The 19,124-nt window shown below is 43.4% G+C and overlaps 1 long non-coding RNA gene across 1 annotated transcript; it reads right to left on the reverse strand.

Moving 5' to 3' along the window:
- Positions 1 to 1,073: 1,073 nt before the first annotated feature.
- On the reverse strand, positions 1,074 to 12,706 carry LOC117504617. The gene is made up of 3 exons (XR_004558848.1): positions 12,696 to 12,706; positions 4,838 to 4,845; positions 1,074 to 1,149 (listed from the first exon to the last, which is right to left on the reverse strand). It is a non-coding gene; the product is annotated as an uncharacterized LOC117504617 (long non-coding RNA).
- Positions 12,707 to 19,124: the final 6,418 nt, after the last annotated feature.

Below are 19,124 nucleotides of genomic sequence, written 5' to 3' on the forward strand. Positions count from 1 at the left end.
GAAGCGGTGGGGAGTGCAGTTTGTCAGCTGCGTTGAGACAGGAACTGGAGTCTGTTTCTTTGCCACCATGGAAGCAGGAGCAGGTGACACCCACTGTTTGTTGACCTCTCTGGAGTCACAGACAGGTGCTGCAGCATTCTCTTGAGGGGGCTCGGCGGCTCTGTGGCAGGCCTTTAGTGTGCAGAAAACGGTTTGACTACAACAGCAGAAAACTCTGGAGCAAACACTGACTGTGCAGGTCTCTGCAGAAAATGTAGCGGGGCACAAAGAGACCTGGAACTTTGGCAGCTGAAGCAGAGTTGGCACCCGTGAGAATGACTGAAAATGCTGAATGCTGCCCAAGTGGCCAGAGAGCCACTGAACGCTGCATAAATGACTTTTGTTGAACTCTGTTTCGGTAACTGGAGAGACACAACAGAGACTGAGGTGAAGCAGGTGGCTCTGACGGAGAGAAGAGCACTGATGGTTGAGGCAGAGACATGTGCCATTTGTCAGCCATTCCGGATATGGGAATACCAGGAACAGGTGAGACACACTGCGTGTCAGCTACCTCAAACACATTAACCAAGGGGAAAAAAATTAAGCGTGCCAATTTTCAGCCGCCTCCGAGACAGGAACAGATGAACAACCCACTACTTATGAGTGAGCATGTATAATTTAATTATGAGCTTCTTTTATTTATTTATTTTTTTAAAACACTTGTCATCATTACAGGATGAGTCCCAGCAGGCTTATGGGTGTTTGCTTTGAAATTTGTTCATGTGAAATATACATACAAATAAATTACAAAGTATTAAACACACTTATATCCTATGTGGCCCTCTTTATTACAAACATGATACAAAAATACCATAATGTGTACAATTTTTATGCCCAAGCAGCAATTTGTTGCTCCTTTTCTGATTCACAAAGGGGGTGACACAAAACGGCACCATAAAACAGTGAAAATGACAGTAACTGTGACAGCAAAACAAAAACAAAAACACAGACATGATGGTTCAAGGTGGTAGGACACAAATGCAGGATTCAGATGGAAAAGCTTCAGAGTTTAATGTTGGGTCAGGCTGAGTTTGGTACACAAAAAGGCAGGCCGTTACAAGCAACAATGCCCGAAACATTAGGCAGAGACAGGATTCAAAAACAGGCAGACTGGTCAGAACATGGGTTTGCCAAAACAGGACTAATACGCTGAAGACAAAAGGCGTGAAAGAGGCAGAGAGCACAACAATCTCGCAACTGGATAAAGGGAGAAGTACAGCTAATAAGGAGGAAGTGATTGGGAAGAAATGGCAGGTGTGTGGGAAGGATCAGGAATGGTGTATGGCAAGCAGGAGGGAAGACAGGAAAGAAACCCCCACCACCAGACAAGAGAAATCCTTGACACCAAAATCCAATTGTGCACACAACACAGGAAAAAAAAGCAATACATCAATAAATTCCAAGCATTAAGAATTAACAACTATTTTGATACTCAATTCATTGTGTTAAGTCTAAAAAATCCAACTTCTTAGATTTCAACTTCTTGAATTTGAGTATTTTCTGGTTTATTGTAGCAGCTACTTTAATCCTCTCTGGCATTGGACTGAATACCTTTGGACAACACAAGACATTTAAAGGAGTCATCTTGGGTTCTGGATAGCATTTATTGACATTTTTATGTGATATCAAATTGACTGAGAATATACTAAATTAATTGATTGCAAAAATTATAGTATATTGTGGTTCTAGTTGGTTCCTCTGGCTTCCTCCCACTTCCAAAGACAAAGGGGTTAGATGAATCGGTGACTCTAAATTGACCGTAGGTACGAGTGAGTGAATGTGTTTTTTTAAAAGTGTTGGTCTTGTGTCGCGGCTGGGATAGGCTCCACTTAATCCGTTATATAGGTTTAGTAAAATACCCCCTGATCCTTGACACAGCTTATTAAAGAAACAGACTCACCTCCCAGACTCAGTGCAGTGTGTCTGACGAGAGAAGTGAAGGTTGATACAGCTGCTTGCTGCAGTGGACCTGTGGCTGACTGAGGTCTGGCTCTTCCTCATCACCTTGTTCCTACATTGAATGGTGGGGGGTTCAGGATGTTTGACATTGCTTCAATAAACTGCATGTTCACACCAGCAAAGTTGTACATATTTTTTGGCAAGAATTAAAGCTTTAAAATGAGGCTTAGTTTCTGTAATTTCTCTCATTTCTCAGTGGTAACTTATGGAACAAGTTAACGTTGGAACCTCACCTGCAATAGCATTCACCCTATTGATGTTTCAAATCCCACAAAATCTCAGGGCCCCTTCACACAGAACATGATTGAAGCTGACTAGTGCATGAAGGAGGAACTGCATGTCTTTCATGAAAAATCGTAGCCGCCTCAATTGTCTCGTACACCTGTCGCCACAACATGCGGCCGAAAGACAGAAAATGCCCTGCGCTTGCTCATTCGATCCCCCCTCGGCAGGTGTCGGCCAAATTCCAGGTGTCACACATGAACATCTAACACTGCTCGCTACACATTTAGAAAAGGTGGGGCTATTTGCGCACCTGGTATGATAGCAGAGAGCAGGCGGTCACACTTGGCGTGCACAAAACCACGGCAATGGTTTTGTGCATGCCTGTCTGAACGTGCTTTCCTCACAACAGCAGGCGGAAGGTTTCGTGGGTTCCCCATTTCGTTTTTGGTTCGCAAATTGTCTTCTGGTTTCTGCATCTTTCGTGTTATGTGTGAAGGGGCCCTCAGAGAGGTCGCTCCTCTGCGAGATATCAGTAGCATTGAGAATTCCATTGAGACACTCAGATAACACTGCAATTTAACCTCTGCACACAGACATCAACATCACAAGGTGAAACGTTTTGCATATTGTACCTAAAACTCTGGTGAATATATTATCTAGGTTTTTAGACATTGTCATTGAGTTTGTTTTATGTAAGCATGAGAATCTCAGGTTGTTTCTCCATTATTAGCAACGGGAATTGTGAGCTGCAGTCGCTTCCTGTTCATGTCATTCTGCTCTCTTTAACACCCTGATTATTGGCATTTATTGTCGCACACTATGTGTCCTGTTTGTTCCAGAGTAAAAAAAAAAAATATATATATATATATATATATATATATATATATATATATATATATATATATATATATATATATATATATATATATATATAATGTCTGAAATTCAGTTTGGGTTTATAAAGTTCCATGCAGGTTTAAGGTTGATGAGATTATGTCTCGCACCGTGGACGTGCACCTAAGATGAAAATTTCAGACTCCTCCATGATTTCTAAGTGGGAGAACTTGCAAAATCTCAGGGTGTCCAAATACTTATTTTCCTCACTATATATATATATATATATATATATATATATATATATATATATATATAATGTCTGAAATTCAGTTTGAGTTTATAAAGTTCCATGCAGGTTTAAGGTAACACATGGAATATTTGCAATATTTGTTTTAGCAAGTTTTCAGGCATTCTCATCCCTTATTAATGTTATGCAAGGCATAAAAATGTACATTTTGGTAGTATAGTGTTCATTTGAAATTTTTGTTATGTGAGTTCTCTATCTTATTTTGACTGCAGCACCTCTCTGGTGCACAAGGGATTATGGGATATTTCAACTGGGCAAATTGACAAATATTATGATTCAAGATTAGAAGTTATTTCAGTCATTTACAGTAAAATATTATTTTTCAGAATAATATTTCCTTTTCTTTTGTGCTGAAGCTTCCTAATTTTGATTACAACCCCAATTCCAATGAAGTTGGGACATTGTGTAAAATGTAAATGAAAACAGAATACAATGATTTGCAAATCCTATTCACCCTATATTCAATTGAATACACCACAAAGACAAGATATGTAACGTTGAAACTGATAATTTTTGTTTTTGTGCAAATATTTGCTAATTTTGAAATGGATGCCTGCAACACGTTTCAAAAAAGTTGGGACAGGGCAACAATAGACTGGGAAAGTTGATGAATCTGTTTGGAACATTCCACAGGTGAACAAGTTAACTGGAAACAGTTGAGAGTGTAAGAGGAGCATCCCCAAAAGGTTCAACCATTCACAAGCAAAGATGAGGTGCAAATCACCACTTTGTGAACAACTGCATGAAAAAAATAGTCCAACAGTTTAAGAACAATGTTTCTCAATGTTCAATTGCAAGGAATTTAGAGATTCCATCATCTACAGTCTATAATATAAGCAGAAGATTCAGAGAATCTGGAGAACTTTCTACACATAAGCGGCAAGAACGAAAACCAACATTGAATGCCCGTGACCTTCGATCACCCAGGCGGCGCTGCATTAAAAACAAACATCATTGTGTAAAGAATCTTACCGTGTGGGCTATTAGGTTGACCAAACGTCCTGCTTTCCCCAGGGCATGACCTGTTTTCCTGTCCTGACCTGGCCGCTCTGGGTTTTTTTGTAAAAAATGATAAAAATGTCCTGGTGTTCATTGTTTTTCATCTTTGAGCATCTTTGAGTAAACTTCGAGTATCATTTGAGTATCTCATTGTAGGGCCAAATGTCCTGGTTTTCAGTGATCAAAATGTGGTCACCCTATACTACGTTCAAATGGAGCATAGATGATGTAGGACCTGCAATAAGCGGAAGCTTACATGGACACAACTGTGGATGCTGGAGGCCTCCTGCATCTCAGTATGGATGGTACCATCCGGTCTGGAAAAGGAAATTAAAAATGGATGAAGTGTCTGGTGAAAGTTGGATACCACCTTCTCTGACAGAAAGGCTCCAGTAACATAAACTTAACTGAAGGCAACAGCATCTAGAAGTATTAATAGTTGCTTTACTTTTCAGTGCAACTTTTCACTACCAGCTCAACTCTCGTCGGTAGATATTATGTTTCAAAAGCCACTTTCCCCCCTTCCAGCTCAGGTTTTATCTTTCAAATGTGACATTTTGAAATTTAGTCATTGCTGATCTGACACCTTTTGAGATTCACCAGACCTCTGTCCCTGCAAAATCTCATGGTCAAGGTTTAATAACCTCATGTATTGATGTCAGGTTAAGAAAGGTCTTTCTACAGTATAAAAACAGTGCAGTTTAACACGGTCTGTGCACGTCACTGTGCACATACAGCCAGCATACAGTGTCGGCAGCTTTGGTTTCACCATGAAAGTGGCTTCTTTTGAAATGTGTCCGTGGGTTGAGCAGCCACTCACCAGCTGCTTGTGTTTTGCAGATTAAACTGCATGCTTAATAATTTTCAAAGAAAACTGCATGACATTTCTTCTGTTCTGTGCAAAGTGCTTTTAACTTTTTAAACAAATATGACAACAACATGAACATGTTTTAAGGATGAGGAAAGACTGGTAGCAAATTAGCTAGTTTAGTGCAGACTCCCGTTTTCTATCATGTAAATGTGAACAATTTGTGACATTACTGAGAAAAAGCCCCTCATGACCTGATCTTGGATAAGATGAGTGTGTGTGTGTTTGTGTAACAATTAATGCAGCTTACATTAATTAACAACAATCTGTGGTTCAGGAATGATGGTGAAAAAATGGGACTGGCAAATCCACACAAAAGCATCCGATATCATGGTTCACTTGTGCCGTAAATGCAGCCGATCTGCTCTGTGTCAGCCTGATCCCGTCAGGTCTCCTCATAAGCTAAGCAGTGCGGGACCTGGTTAGTACTTGGATGGGAGACCTCTTTGGAACACCAGCGGCTGTGTGTGTTTCTCCAGGTTACACTGGAGTTGTGTCAGGAATGGCATCCGGTGTAAGTAAAACTTGTGCCAAATACCAATGCAGATCTGGTTGTATCCGCTGTGGTGACTCCGAACAAAATGGAAGCAGCCGAATGGACAACGACAACTTGTAAACATTTATTTGTAAAATTAAGTTATTTTCAGTGTTTGACCTATTTCTGTGTTGTGTTCATTAATGTCTAATTTGATATAATTGCAATCTTTGTAAATGTATTTACAGTATAGCAAGGATGAAATGTAATGCTGAAATGTAAGTTTGCAGTCTTGAAGGCAACAATATTTTTGTCCTGACTAATTCAGTAATTCAGACAAATACATATTCAGACACACCCCTTGCTATGTAAAATTACCTAATCAGTGCTGGAAATTCTCATATAAAAAACAAACACAAACAGCTACTGTATGATTTAACAGATGTGTCTCCTGGCATTTGACCCATTAGGTCCCCAAGTACTCAGAGTGGGTGGGCTAACAAATAATAAAGAATACAATATAATTAAAGCATGACAACAAAAATGGAAATTTGAGATTATTAAATATTTGAATCCACTCATTATTTATAATTCAAGAAGATATTTAAATATCATGACACAAAGGAAGATATAAATGAAGAACTGAACTCTTAAAAACACCAGCTTACAACATTTTTGTGTTTCATTACAGTTTTTGCAGAGTATATAAATACAATGATGAAAAATGATGACTATTAGTATAACAAAATATAAGAAAATTATTGATTTAAGATTTGACAAAGAAGTTAAAAATAATAATAATAACACCATCGTCCCTGAAGCAGTCCACTCCAAAGTGACCCAGCTCACTGTGCCAGCCCCCAGATATCAGTGGATCGCTAACTTTTTCTGGGCCGGAAAATTCACATCCAGAGCCCACACAACCAGCACCGCCCCCACCCAGTGGTGTGTGCTCTCCCCACTGCTCTTCTTGCTTCAACTGGCCTGTCTCTTAAACTACTGAAGTTTGCAGATGACACTACAGTCATCTGCCTCATCCGAGATGGGGAACAAACAAGAGGTGGAATGGCGGGTCCTCAAAAAATAAAAAGGTCCAATACTTTTCTAACAGACCTCGTAAAGTACACACACCATCATCCAGTGCCCACTTGGCGCTGTTGTCATTGCATTTTATACAGCAGTCACTATTTAGTATTTTTTGTCCTTGTCCTGTTTATCTCATCTAGTTTTGTGATCGTACTGTGAGCATGAGGAACCAGAGTCAAATTCAATGTCTGTGCTGACATACTTAGCCAATAAAGCAGATTCTGATTCTGATAATAGCAATAATTTTAAAAACAACTTTAAGAAATATTATTTTTGGAATTTTTCTGAATATATATATCAAGTGCCTCCCTCATACACATTCAAATGGCACATTCTTTATACAGCACCCTATTTAACTGTCACAGCTGACATAGCTGCTTCCTCCACAAGATGAAATGCAACCCATCCAAACGCCTCCTGTTGTTCTTCTTTACTGTCTGGGTACTTGCTGTCATGTCACAGTAGAGTAACGGTTTACTTTTGACTAAAGTGGTCCTGACTACTGCCAACCATCCCGGACACATGACCAAGCACATTAAAGATTGTCGTTGACAGTGGATTATGTCAAAAAAGACTGATACTGATATAGCTCACAGCTATTGGATGCTTCTGAGTATTTATCAGTTACACAATGTGTCCATCAGTGGTCTGATTGCATGCATCCGCAGAGAGCTGAAATTCATGGATATCATCTACATGCCATGGATGTGTGCTAAAATTTATTGACATTTTTAATATTTTCTGGAATGGCCAGGAATGCTTTCAGCCCGATGGACTAGACCTGAACCACAGAGGGTCCAGACTGCTTGGACTCAACCTGCGTCACGCTCTGCAGATACAAAACACAAACAACTGTGTGGATATGTGCGAAGGACAGCTCTGATAGCACAGCCTACACCCCCCCCCCCCCCCCCCCCCCGAAAAAGCTTATTCTTAACAAGGACATCAGCAAAGACAAGAGAATGACAAAACACACCATCAAAACAACACACACACAAAAAAGTGACTTATCCCCTTCTGACTCACTGTTACACATCACAAAAGTGGTTCAACAACTGTCACTGGCCCCAGACTCATTACCCGGCAATACACAAGGGCTTCAAAACGTTGAAGTAAAGGTATGCTGACAGTTGGTGCACACACATCGTCGTGACAATCCCACCCATTGTGTTCCCCAGCTGGATGCAGTGCTTTGTTCCACTGGTTGCCAGGCACTCTGTGCTGGACGCTGCGTATATAAAATAATTATTTTGTAGGGGAGTAATCATTTTCTCTGCAAGTTGGCTGCTGAAATGGCTGTTAAGGCCCCTTCACACGTAGTGCAAAGTTTGGACAGCATTTGGACGAAAACCGCAAGAGAGAAAGTTCATGCACGCGCTGTGTCCATCGAGCAGGAACAGTGCCAGGTGCAACACATGGCGCCACTTATGTGGAAGAAATAAAAACCAGTTAGTACGTGTGGAACGATATCGCGCCGCTTATATGGAATAAATAATAAAATGAAAACCAGCTAGTGCCTGTGGAACCACATTGCGCCGCTTATGTGGAAAAAATAATAAAATAAAAACTAACCGGTACCTGTGGGACCACATTGCGCTGCTTATGTGGAATAAGGGTGCTCTGATCATGTCCACATCTACTGGTCAGGTGCATATAGTCGACCGCACTCGTGTTCTGCCCAACATGCGTGTCTTGTGGACAGCACGCCACAGGACAGACATGTGCAATATAGCTCATGTGGGTGACATGACGGACAGATCGCTCGCTGCGTGTTCTGATCTGATGGTCCGTTTCAAGTTGGCAGGCTGTCAGTTTACACTCCACAGCTTGTCACTGCCACAGTGATATATGTTTTTATTTATGTCCACGTAAATACAGCAATTAGACACACGCGCCTAACAGTGGACAGCTGTTAGTCTATAAATGTCCAAACAGAGTACGTGTTGTATAGCTGGAATGTCCAGAATGACAGATCACCACAGCTGCTTCTGTTGGAAGCCACGCCTCCCGTGAGTGGAGCACACACACCCGTGTGTCAGTGTGTGTGCTTGCAAAGTCACACTCGTGGAGAACTTAGACAAATTTCGCAGCAGTATGACAGTGATTGTCTGATTGCTTGTTGTGCAAAGAGTGTGACTGAGCACACATTTTCTAAGTGCCATGCGAGTGGTGTCAGGTGTTCGTGCATGTCACCTGGAATTTGGCCCGCACCTGCCACGAGAGGGTGCGATGGGTTCGCACAGCGCCCTTTGTCTTTCAGGCGCTTGTGTGGCAAATAGTTGTAGCAACAGGTGTACAAAGGCATTGGTGGCAGGGACAACATTACACGGTTTGCATACGATTCCTACGTCATGAGCACTAAGTGTGCACTTCGTCCAAACTTTGCACTGTGTGTGAAGGGACCCTAATTGCATCCTGAATCACAGGAGACCACTCCAGCAGCAGCTGTTCATGCACACGTGCTGAATGAGCTGGAGAAAGCCTTTGGAGCAATCTAAGAAGGTAAGTATTTGTCATGTTTACATTGTCATGGCTTGGTCAAACAGTTGCATGTTCTTTCCTTCTTGTGTGCAGTTGTAAGTGTATGTTTGTGATATAACATCTCGTTATACAGTGGTCCCTCGCTATAACGTGGTTCACCTTTCGCGGCCTCGCAGTTTTGCGGATTTTTTTAGTCCAATTTTGCATGCTTTTTTTTTTTTTTTTACAGTGCATTGTATTCTGCATCCTCATCAAGCAGGCCGGTCGCGGCACCGCGATGGGAGAGTACGCGCATTGTGTTCTGCGTGTGCCTGTTTATAAGAATCTTCTCGCCCAGAAGAAAAAAGACCGCCAACACCTACCCATAACACAGTTATGGGTAGGTGTGACTCAGTGGAAAAAGGCACGACAGCGGCGCGGCGCCAGGACGAAGAGGCACGATCAGAGGAAATGTGAAATACTGGTCAGTCACTATTAATAATTTCTTATGTGTCCAACCTTGTAGGTTGATCGTTAAAATGAAATTTGTTAGGGCCTGAAAAACAGATTGGTCTTATTTTTCTACTAAGGTTTGAACTTTGAGAGTGTTTACACACGAGAGAAAAGTGAGAAAATGTTAGTGCCTGTTTGAGAAAAGCATGTAGTGAGGGGTTTTACAGCCTTAAAACGTCTATAATAATTGTAAAACATAACACTGACTACTTTGCGGATTTTGCCTATTGTGGGCTATTTTTAGAATGTAACTCCCGCGATAAACGAGGGACCACTGTAATCATTCAGACGAGCTGCGCTCTGATGCAGTGCACTGACCCAATCACTCACTCTTTTCACATCTTCTTTATTCCACTTGACGAGCTGCATGTAGTGTTGGTGAGCAGATCGCACCACGTTGCATGACATTTATGCGTGAAAGATTTTTTTGAGCATTTCAAAATTCTCTTTGCACAATTGCATGTGCACGTTCAGTCTCCACCCATTAAAGACAAATTTACTCTCCTGCACAACACACATCATGCAAGTGCGTGCATCAAAGTCGTGCAAGTGTCAGCGCACCTTAAGGGAAGAGACACCCCACCCCCAACATTCTTGAGCCCAATCACCAAATAAGCAGCTTGTTGAAATAATTAAAAGGAGACTTGAGGAAACTGTTGATGAACTGCAAGAAAAGAGCAAATGCAGGCACGATGCCACTCTGCCAAACATCCCGGTAGTGTGGTTCAGTAAACATGTCACTGTATGCACAGATCATCTGGTGCCTGTGCGGGTAATAACAATCTTCAAGTTGTTAATGTTCAGGTAATATACAAGTCTCCTCTCTTCATGCACATTCACAGCAGCTGAAATTAGCCTTTTTTAAATGCCAGATCATTAATTAAAATTATTTTTTGACTTAATGATCTGATAGATAACCTGGCATTGAATTTTCTTTGCTGCAACATGACCCGTGATGACTCTGTATTGTGGCAATGATTGAGGCCTGTCCTTCAAACTGTAGTATTTATCACTTGCCCAGACAAAACAGGAAAGGATGGAAGGTTTTGGCTATCTTGTCCTCACAGCTTGTTTTTAATTGTGTTGACCTGACTGAATTTATATCAGTGTGGTATCTTGCTACAGAACTCAGGGCAGATCAACCATTAATCATGGTTAGGTTACACCGGTCAATAAAAACGCTAACATTGTTACAGGAGGTCTCTGAGCTAACAGAGCTGTAAAAATGGCAAGAAAAGAGGACTTCTTTAAAGTTATTACAGAGAAAAGGCTGGGAACGCCAGAGTGTTTTTCTCTGCTATTGATCGGCTGCTCAGCACTGCCCCCATCCATCCACAGTCCTCAATAGCAAAGTGTGAGGAGCTCATAATTTCACTGGCTACCATACAGGCAAAAAGCTGGACAATTAAAATAAGATGAGCATAAATGCAGTAAAAACTATGCAACCAGCATAAATAATGAAAGAGAGGGATTTTTGATCCAATGTCTGAAGTGAGAATTGTAAAAATATGGGAAAAGAATACAGATTTTCACATGTTGGTTTGATACAGAGTGATGTACACCAGGAAATTATAATACAATAACATGGCTTTGGAGGGCGGTATGCATTTTCAGAGGCCCGACGTCCATTCCCACTCGCCCAAAATGACAGATATTCACCCGAGTTAGACGAGGGCGACTGAGGTATGTTGGACTGGTTAACAGACCTAGATTAGGTGAATATAGCAGTGTGAATGTGCCAAATCAAATTATTTGCTGTGAGATTTGGGCTCCTTACTGTTTTATGAGCCGTATGAACATCCATCCATCCATCCATCCATCCATCCATCCATCCATTTTCTTCCGCTTTATCCGGAGTCGGGTCGCGGGGGCAGCAGCTCAAGCAAAGCCGCCCAGACCTCCCGATCCACACACACCTCCCCCAGCTCCTCCTGGGGAACCCCAAGGCGTTCCCAAGCCAGCTGAGAGATGTAGTCCCTCCAGCTTGTCCTGGGTCTTCCCCGGGGCCTCCTCCCAATGGGATGTGCCCGGCCTCTCCAGTGAGGCATCCAGGGGGCATCTGGAAATGATTCCCGAGCCACCTCAACTGACTCCTTTCGACATGGAGGAGCAGCGGCTCGACTCCGAGCTCCTACCGAGTGACCAAGCTCCTCACCCTATCTCTAAGGGAGTGCCCAGCCACCCTGCGGAGGAAACTCGTCTCGGCCGCTTGTACTCGCGATCTCCTTCTTTCGATCATGAGCCAAATCTCATGACCATAGGTGAGGATCGGAACGTAGATCAATCAGTAAATCGAGAGCTTTACCCCCCTAATCAGCTCTCTCTTCACCATGATGGTCCGATACAGCAACCGCATCACTGCAGATGCTGCACCGATCTGTCTATCGATCTCACGCTCCATCCGTCCCTCACTCGTGAACAAGACCCCGAGATACTTAAACTCCTCCACTTGAGGCAAGGACACTCCACTGACCTGAAGAGGGCAAAGCACCTTTTTCCGGTCGAGAACCATGGCCTCGGATTTGGAGGTGCTGATTTTCATCCCGCACGCTTCACACTCGGCTGCAAACTGCCCTAGTGCACGCTGAAGGTACTGATTTTGACGAAGCCAACAGAACCACATAGTCCGCAAACAGCAGAGATGAGATTCTGTGGTTCCCAAACCAGACCCCCTCTACACCCTGGCTGCGCCTAGAAATTCTGTCCATAAAAATAATGAACAGAACCGGTGACAAAGGGCAGCCCTGGCGGAGGCCAACGTGCACTGGAAACAGGTTTGACTTACTACCGGCAATGCGAACCAAGCTCCTGCTGCGGTCGTACAGGGACCGGATAGCCCTTAGCAAAGCACCCCGGACCACGTACTCCCGGAGCACCCCCCACAGGGTGCCCCGAGGGACACGGTCAAATGCCTTCTCCAGATCCACAAAACACATGTGGACTGGTTTTGCGAACTCCCATGAACCCTCGAGCACCCGATGGAGCGTGTAGAGCTGGTCCAGTGTGCCGCAACCAGGACGAAAACCACATTGCTCCTCCTGAATCCGAGGTTTGACCATCGGTCAAATTCTCCTCTCCAGTACTCTGGAATAGACCTTACTGGGGAGGCTGAAGAGTGTGATCCCCCTATAGTTGGAACACACCCTCCAGTCCCCCTTCTTAAACAGAGGGACCACCACCCCGGTCTGCCAATCCAGAGGCACTGTCCCAAATTGCCACACGATGTTGCAGAGGCATGTCAGCCAAGACAGTCCCACAACATCCAGAGACTTAAGGTACTCAGGACGGATTTCATCCACCCCAGGAGCCTTGCCACCGAGGAGCTTTCTAACCACCTCGGCCCAGGTAATGGATGAGTCCGCCTCTGAGTCCCAAGTCTCTGGTTCCTCTTCAGAAGACGTGATGATGGGATTGAGGAGATCCTCGAAGTATTCCTTCCACCGCCTGACAATCCCCAGTCAGTGTCAACAGCTCCTCATCCACACCGTAAACAGTGCTGGTGGAGAGCTGCTCCCGCCTCCTGAGGCGTTGGATGGTTTGCCAGAATCTCTTTGAGACTGATCGATAGTCCTCCTGCATGGCCTCCCCGAACTCCTCCCATTTTTTTATTTATTTCTATGTGAGGACAGAATGCTGACGCCTGCGCCTCACGTTGGTGTTATGCGAGGTCATATTCTAGAGACCACGACAGGTGTTCTCCAGCTGCGAGCACAGATATCTGAACAGCTGCAGGTCACAGGAACACGCCCACCTAAGAGGGCGTGTCCCTCTTAGAGGCTCACTCTGTGTTCCTTTGTTCCGTGATTTTTATTTTATGTATGTACTCGTTCTGTGGTTAACTTAACACCTTGCGTGCACGGTAAGGTCCAGCTGACATGCGCTGTATGTCCACTGCAAAGCATATGAGCAAAGCGATGACATATGAATGAGTTCAAACCTTTACCCTTATTTGTGTTATTTAATTTCCACTCTTTCTGTCTGTCATGTAAAGTACAATTAACATGGTGGTAACACCGTGCCACACGCTCACAGATGCTGGCCGGTGTCGCAGACCGAACGGTCCACCCCTAAAAATTGGTCCGCCTTTTGCATCTGTGCATGTGTCATTTTCAGACCACAGCAGCACGTCATTTCACCCAAAGCAATCAAATGGATTAATGGGATTATTAACCATCAGATGATAAAGGTAAAACCTCTTAAATCATTCTAAAGTCCATTTTAAGCAGAAATGAGGCCATTTTAAGTGGAAACTGCAAAATTCTGTGAAAGTTTGAAATGACTGATGTGCAGTGAACACATCAGGTAACAGCTTGTTTAGCCGCGGTGCTCTGATCGCTTCTGGCGTATTTTATGATGAAATAATACTGAATTTATGTGGAAATGATTGTTGTACAAAAGCTTCAGATATCTGTCGCTGAGATTAATGATGACTGGAGTGCAGTTTGAAGCAGAAATGAGGTGTTAATCCGTGAACCGCGTCATCGGGGGGACCGATTTTAGAGGGACCATTCCGTCTGTGACATCGGTCCTCATGTGATCAGTTGGAGTACACAGCGGTCAGTTGTACCAGCTGTACACTATGCTGGACAGCGATCGCACTCAGCCACATTGTTGGATCATGGTGTGTGGAGGGCAACACACTCCACAAGCCATTTCTGTTGGGGGGGCACACACCACATTCTTACATGCCATTTGTGGGTGCGCGGCGGGGGGTTTGGTACAGTCACACCCATATATTTTGCTTGGTAACGCACACTCATGTGGCACTTAGACCGTTTTCAAAGACAGCTCAAATGTGGCCATCTGCACTCCACTATCGTGCCAGGAGTGCAAATAGCCATGCCTTTTCTCAGTGCCCAGCGAGAGGTGTTGGACCTGGAATTTGTCGACACCTGCCGAGAGGTGGTCAAATGGGCACTTGCTGTCAATCAGCCACTGGTGTGAGCAAATGACTGTAGCGACAGCTGTACGAGGCATTTGAGGCAGCTACGATTTTTCACGAGTACCATGCAATTCCTCCTTCGTGCGCCATCAATCGCTGCAATCGTTTTATGTGTGAAGGGGCACATAGCAAAGTTGTGGATAACAGTGGAACCCCCCCCCCCCACACACACACACACACACACACACACTTCACACCCCCTGGCTATGTGCCTGACACTGTTTGTGCACAGCTGCGTTCAGCTCCACAGGGATGCAGTTGGTGGCTGATGCTCTTTATTATATGATGTCATAAAGGAATATAAAGTGTGGGCTGGCCAGTGTCATTGTTGTGAAAGTGACGTGACACGGACCCACAACAGGGGGCGTTAATGAACGGACAATGGATAAGCCAAGAGTAACAATTTAATGTTGTGAATCGCACAACGACGTACAGACAATAACAACATGGTGGACTGTCAATCATACACCAGGTGACGTGTGGGCAGGCTCGACGAAAGAAGACACCTGGCGAGAGAAGAGCTGGATCCCCACACAGCTTCCACCACCAACGGAGCTGAAGAACACCGGAGCCGCCAAGCCCTGCTCCCCAGGTGGCCGCTGTCTTCAGCAGTCAGACCCGGTACTGCTGGCAGAGAACAGAGACAGTCCTGATGAGTGTGAGTTTGCACACTCAGTAATCCCACAGTCAGTGTTTAGTAAAGGAGGGAGAACCTCCACCTCCAATCACACACTCGTGCAGCTCCTGGTTAACCACTTATCTGGTTTGGAGTGTGAGGCGAAGCCGTCGCTGTCACACCAAACGCCAATCCCACAGACAAGGAAAACACCAGGAAAATGGCTGCAACAGAAGTTCAGATTATTACACACGGATGATGAGTGACAGCTGTCACTCCTGGTTGCTCCGACGCCCTCTCGTGTTTGAAGCCCGCACTTCAAGCAGGGCGCCATCTTGTGGTGGTGGGCCAGCAGTACCTCCTCTTCAGCGGCCCACACAACAGTCATCTTAATTTAAACAACAAAACCTATAAACTGGAGCAGTTACAACCCCAATTCCAATGAAGTTGGGACGTTGTATAAAATGTAAATAAAAACAGAATACAATGATTTGCAAATCCTCTTTAACCTATATTCAATCGTTATACACCAAAAATACAAGATATTTAATATTCAAACTTTGTTGTTTTTGTGCAAATATTTGCTCATTGTGAAATGGATACCTGCAACACATTTCAAAAAAGTTGAGACGGGGCCACAAAAGACTGGGAAAGTTGATGAATGCTCAAACAACATCGAATTGGAAACAGGTGAGTATCATGATTGGGTATAAAAGAAGTACATGTATCCCCAAAAGGCTCAGTCATTCACGTGCAAAGATGGGGTGAGGATCACCACTTTGTGAACACCTGCATGAAAAAATAGTCCAACAGTTTAAGAACAATGTTTCTCAAAGTTCAATTGCAAGGAATTTAGGGATCCCATCATCTACAGTCCATAATATAATCAGAAGATTCAGAGAATCTGAAGAACTTTCTACATATAAGCAGCAAAGCCGAAAACCAACATTGAATGCCCGTGACCTTCAATCCCTCAGGCAGCACTGCATTAAAAACTGACATCACTGTGTAAAGGATCTTACCACATGGGTTCAGGAACACTTCAGAAAACCATTGTCAGTTAACACAGTTCGTAACACAGTGCAAGTTAAAACTCTACCATGCAAAGTGAAAGCCATACATCAACAACATCCAGAAATACCGCCGCCTTCTCTGGGTCTGAACTCATTTGAAATGGACAGATGCAAAGTGGAAAAGTGTGCTGTGGTCTGATGAGTCCACACTTCAGATTGTTATTGGAAATCATGGACATTGTGTCCTCCGAACAAGAGAGGAACATAACCATCCAGATTGTTAGCACCTGCAAAGTTCAAACGCCAGCATCTGTGATGGTATGGAATTGTGTTAGTGCTCATTGCATGGGCAACTTACACATCTGTGATGGCACCAACAATTCTGAAAGGTACATCCAGGTTTTGGAGCAACACATGCTGCCATCCAAGCAATGTCTTTTTCAGGGACGTCCCTGCTTATTTCAGCCAGACAATGCCAAGCCACATTCTGCACGTGTTACAACAGTGTGGCTTTGTCGTAAAACATTGCAGCTACTAGACTGGCCTGTCTGCAGTGCAGACCTGTTGCCCATTGAAAATGTGTGGCGTATTATGAAGCATAATATATGACAATGGAGACCCTGGACTGTTGAACAACTGAAGTTGTCCATCAAGCAAGAATGGGAAAGAATTCCACCTTCAAAGTTTCACAATTACTGTCCTCAGTTCCCAAACACTTATTGAGTGTTGTTAGAAGGAAAGGTGATGTAACACAGTGGTAAACATACCACTGTCCCAGCTTTTTTTGAAACGTGTTGCAGCCATCCATTTCAAAATGAGCAAAAATTTTCACAAAAACAAAGTTTATCAGTTTGAGCATTAAATATCTTTTCTTTGTGGTGTATTCAATTGAATATAGGTTGAAGAGGATTTGCAAATCATGTATTCTGTTTTTATTTACATTTATACAATGCCCCAACGTCACTGGAATTGGGGTTGTAGTTAGTGAGACAACCTGGTCTCACGGCAAGTCATGATTCAGCAGCACGAAATATACATGAATCTAGTGGTTCGTAATATTGTGACAAAAAGCACCTAATTTTCGACACAGCAGCAGAAATTTATTCTAATTCATTCTGTGATGGCTGCACGAAATTAAAAGTGAAGTGGGGGGGAGGTGGTTATGGTTAGGTTTGGGGGAAGGAGTAGGGTTAGGTTATGGTTATGGTTAGGGTTGAGGGTAGGAGTAGGGTTAGTAATATGAGCAAAGCATCATGCAGCGGAGTGCTCAGTCATGGTGCAAGGCGTCCTAAACAGGAATTGCCAATTTTCAAATCCACAGTAAAACAGGAAATGTTCAAATGTCAAACACTTCCTGGATTGACAGACAAGATCCCATGGAATCTTGCGGGAACTCAGTGGCAAGCTCACACTCATGCAGGAAGTGCCAAAATTTCAGTCACAGTGAAACAGGACATGTCAAATGTTGAACTCTTCCTGGCATGGATGGAGTTAGAGTGGAGACCAGGGGTTTCAATGGACTCCCCTGAAACCTTATTGGACACAGATGATTGACATGTCACGGCACCACACGTCTGGTTGAAACAGCTGCATTTTCAAATCAGTGAGTCACATTGACTGCTAGGTTCCTCCTGTCCAGTAGTTTGTGCTGTGTACCACAAAAAGTTCTAATCCACCTTAGTAGAAGAAGAAAAATGTTTGCTTCAGATTTGAACTGAACAGGGCTTTTGAACTATGGACTTCTTATCACACCAAACTTATTTTGGTGAGTAAACTACCATATTTTATGCCAGAAATGAGGTCCAGGCTGTTAAAAGCAGCATTTCTCCTTTAATTCGGGTTGCCTTAAATACACATGTTTAAGCTAACAGACAGTAGCTGGTTCAAGCTGTTGGCTTATTAGTGCAGCAGATAACTGAAACAATCCTTCAAATGGTGATACAAGCATCAAATTCAGCACAAATACAGCAGGAGCAAAATTAATGGCGCAACTTTTGACCCCTGTACAAACTGAAACTGACCTTTACCACCATTCTTAAATGGACTGCATTCATATAGCACTTTTCCATCTGCATCAGACACTCAAAGCGCTTCACAATAATGCCTCACATTCACCCCGATGTGAGCTGCTGCCATGCAAGGCGCCCACTACACCCCGGGAGCAAGTAGGGGACCAAGGACCCCGCCCAAGGGCCCTTAGTGATTTTCCGGTCAGGCCGGGATCCGAACCGAGGATCCTCTGGTCCCAAGCCCAACGCCCCAACCACCTTCTTGCTGCTTTTACCTCATGACTCCATAACATTCAGTCACAAATTGTCCAAACTATACCTTTTTCTAATCTTTATGATAAGGAAAATAATGTGGTGTAGTTTTCTATATGATTAGAACATCTTTTAATTTTGACCCCTGTGTAATTCTTCAGTTGAACCCTACCTGGCTGCCTATTGAAAATTCAAGTGGCCAATCAGTTTTTTTCAAAAGAGTTCATGTCTGTGGATTATTTGTGCCAAATTTGATGCTTATATCACCATTTGCAGGATTCCACTCTAAATATTCTCTTATCTGCTGCACTATATATGAGATGTAAGATGCTGCTCCTCAGTATTTCTCAGATGCCCCAAAAAGTATTGGAACACTTGGCATTTCACACATTTTAATTTGTTTATTCCATTTCAAATACATTTTTTTTTTCTAAAATTATCTTCCTTAACTCAAACTGAAAGCGAATCTCTACAACTTGATATAAATTAATTAAAAATATAAAATCCAGCTTCCTGATGAAGTG

Source organism: Thalassophryne amazonica, chromosome 2 (assembly GCF_902500255.1).
Source record: "Thalassophryne amazonica chromosome 2, fThaAma1.1, whole genome shotgun sequence".
NCBI classification, from domain to species: domain Eukaryota; kingdom Metazoa; phylum Chordata; class Actinopteri; order Batrachoidiformes; family Batrachoididae; genus Thalassophryne; species Thalassophryne amazonica.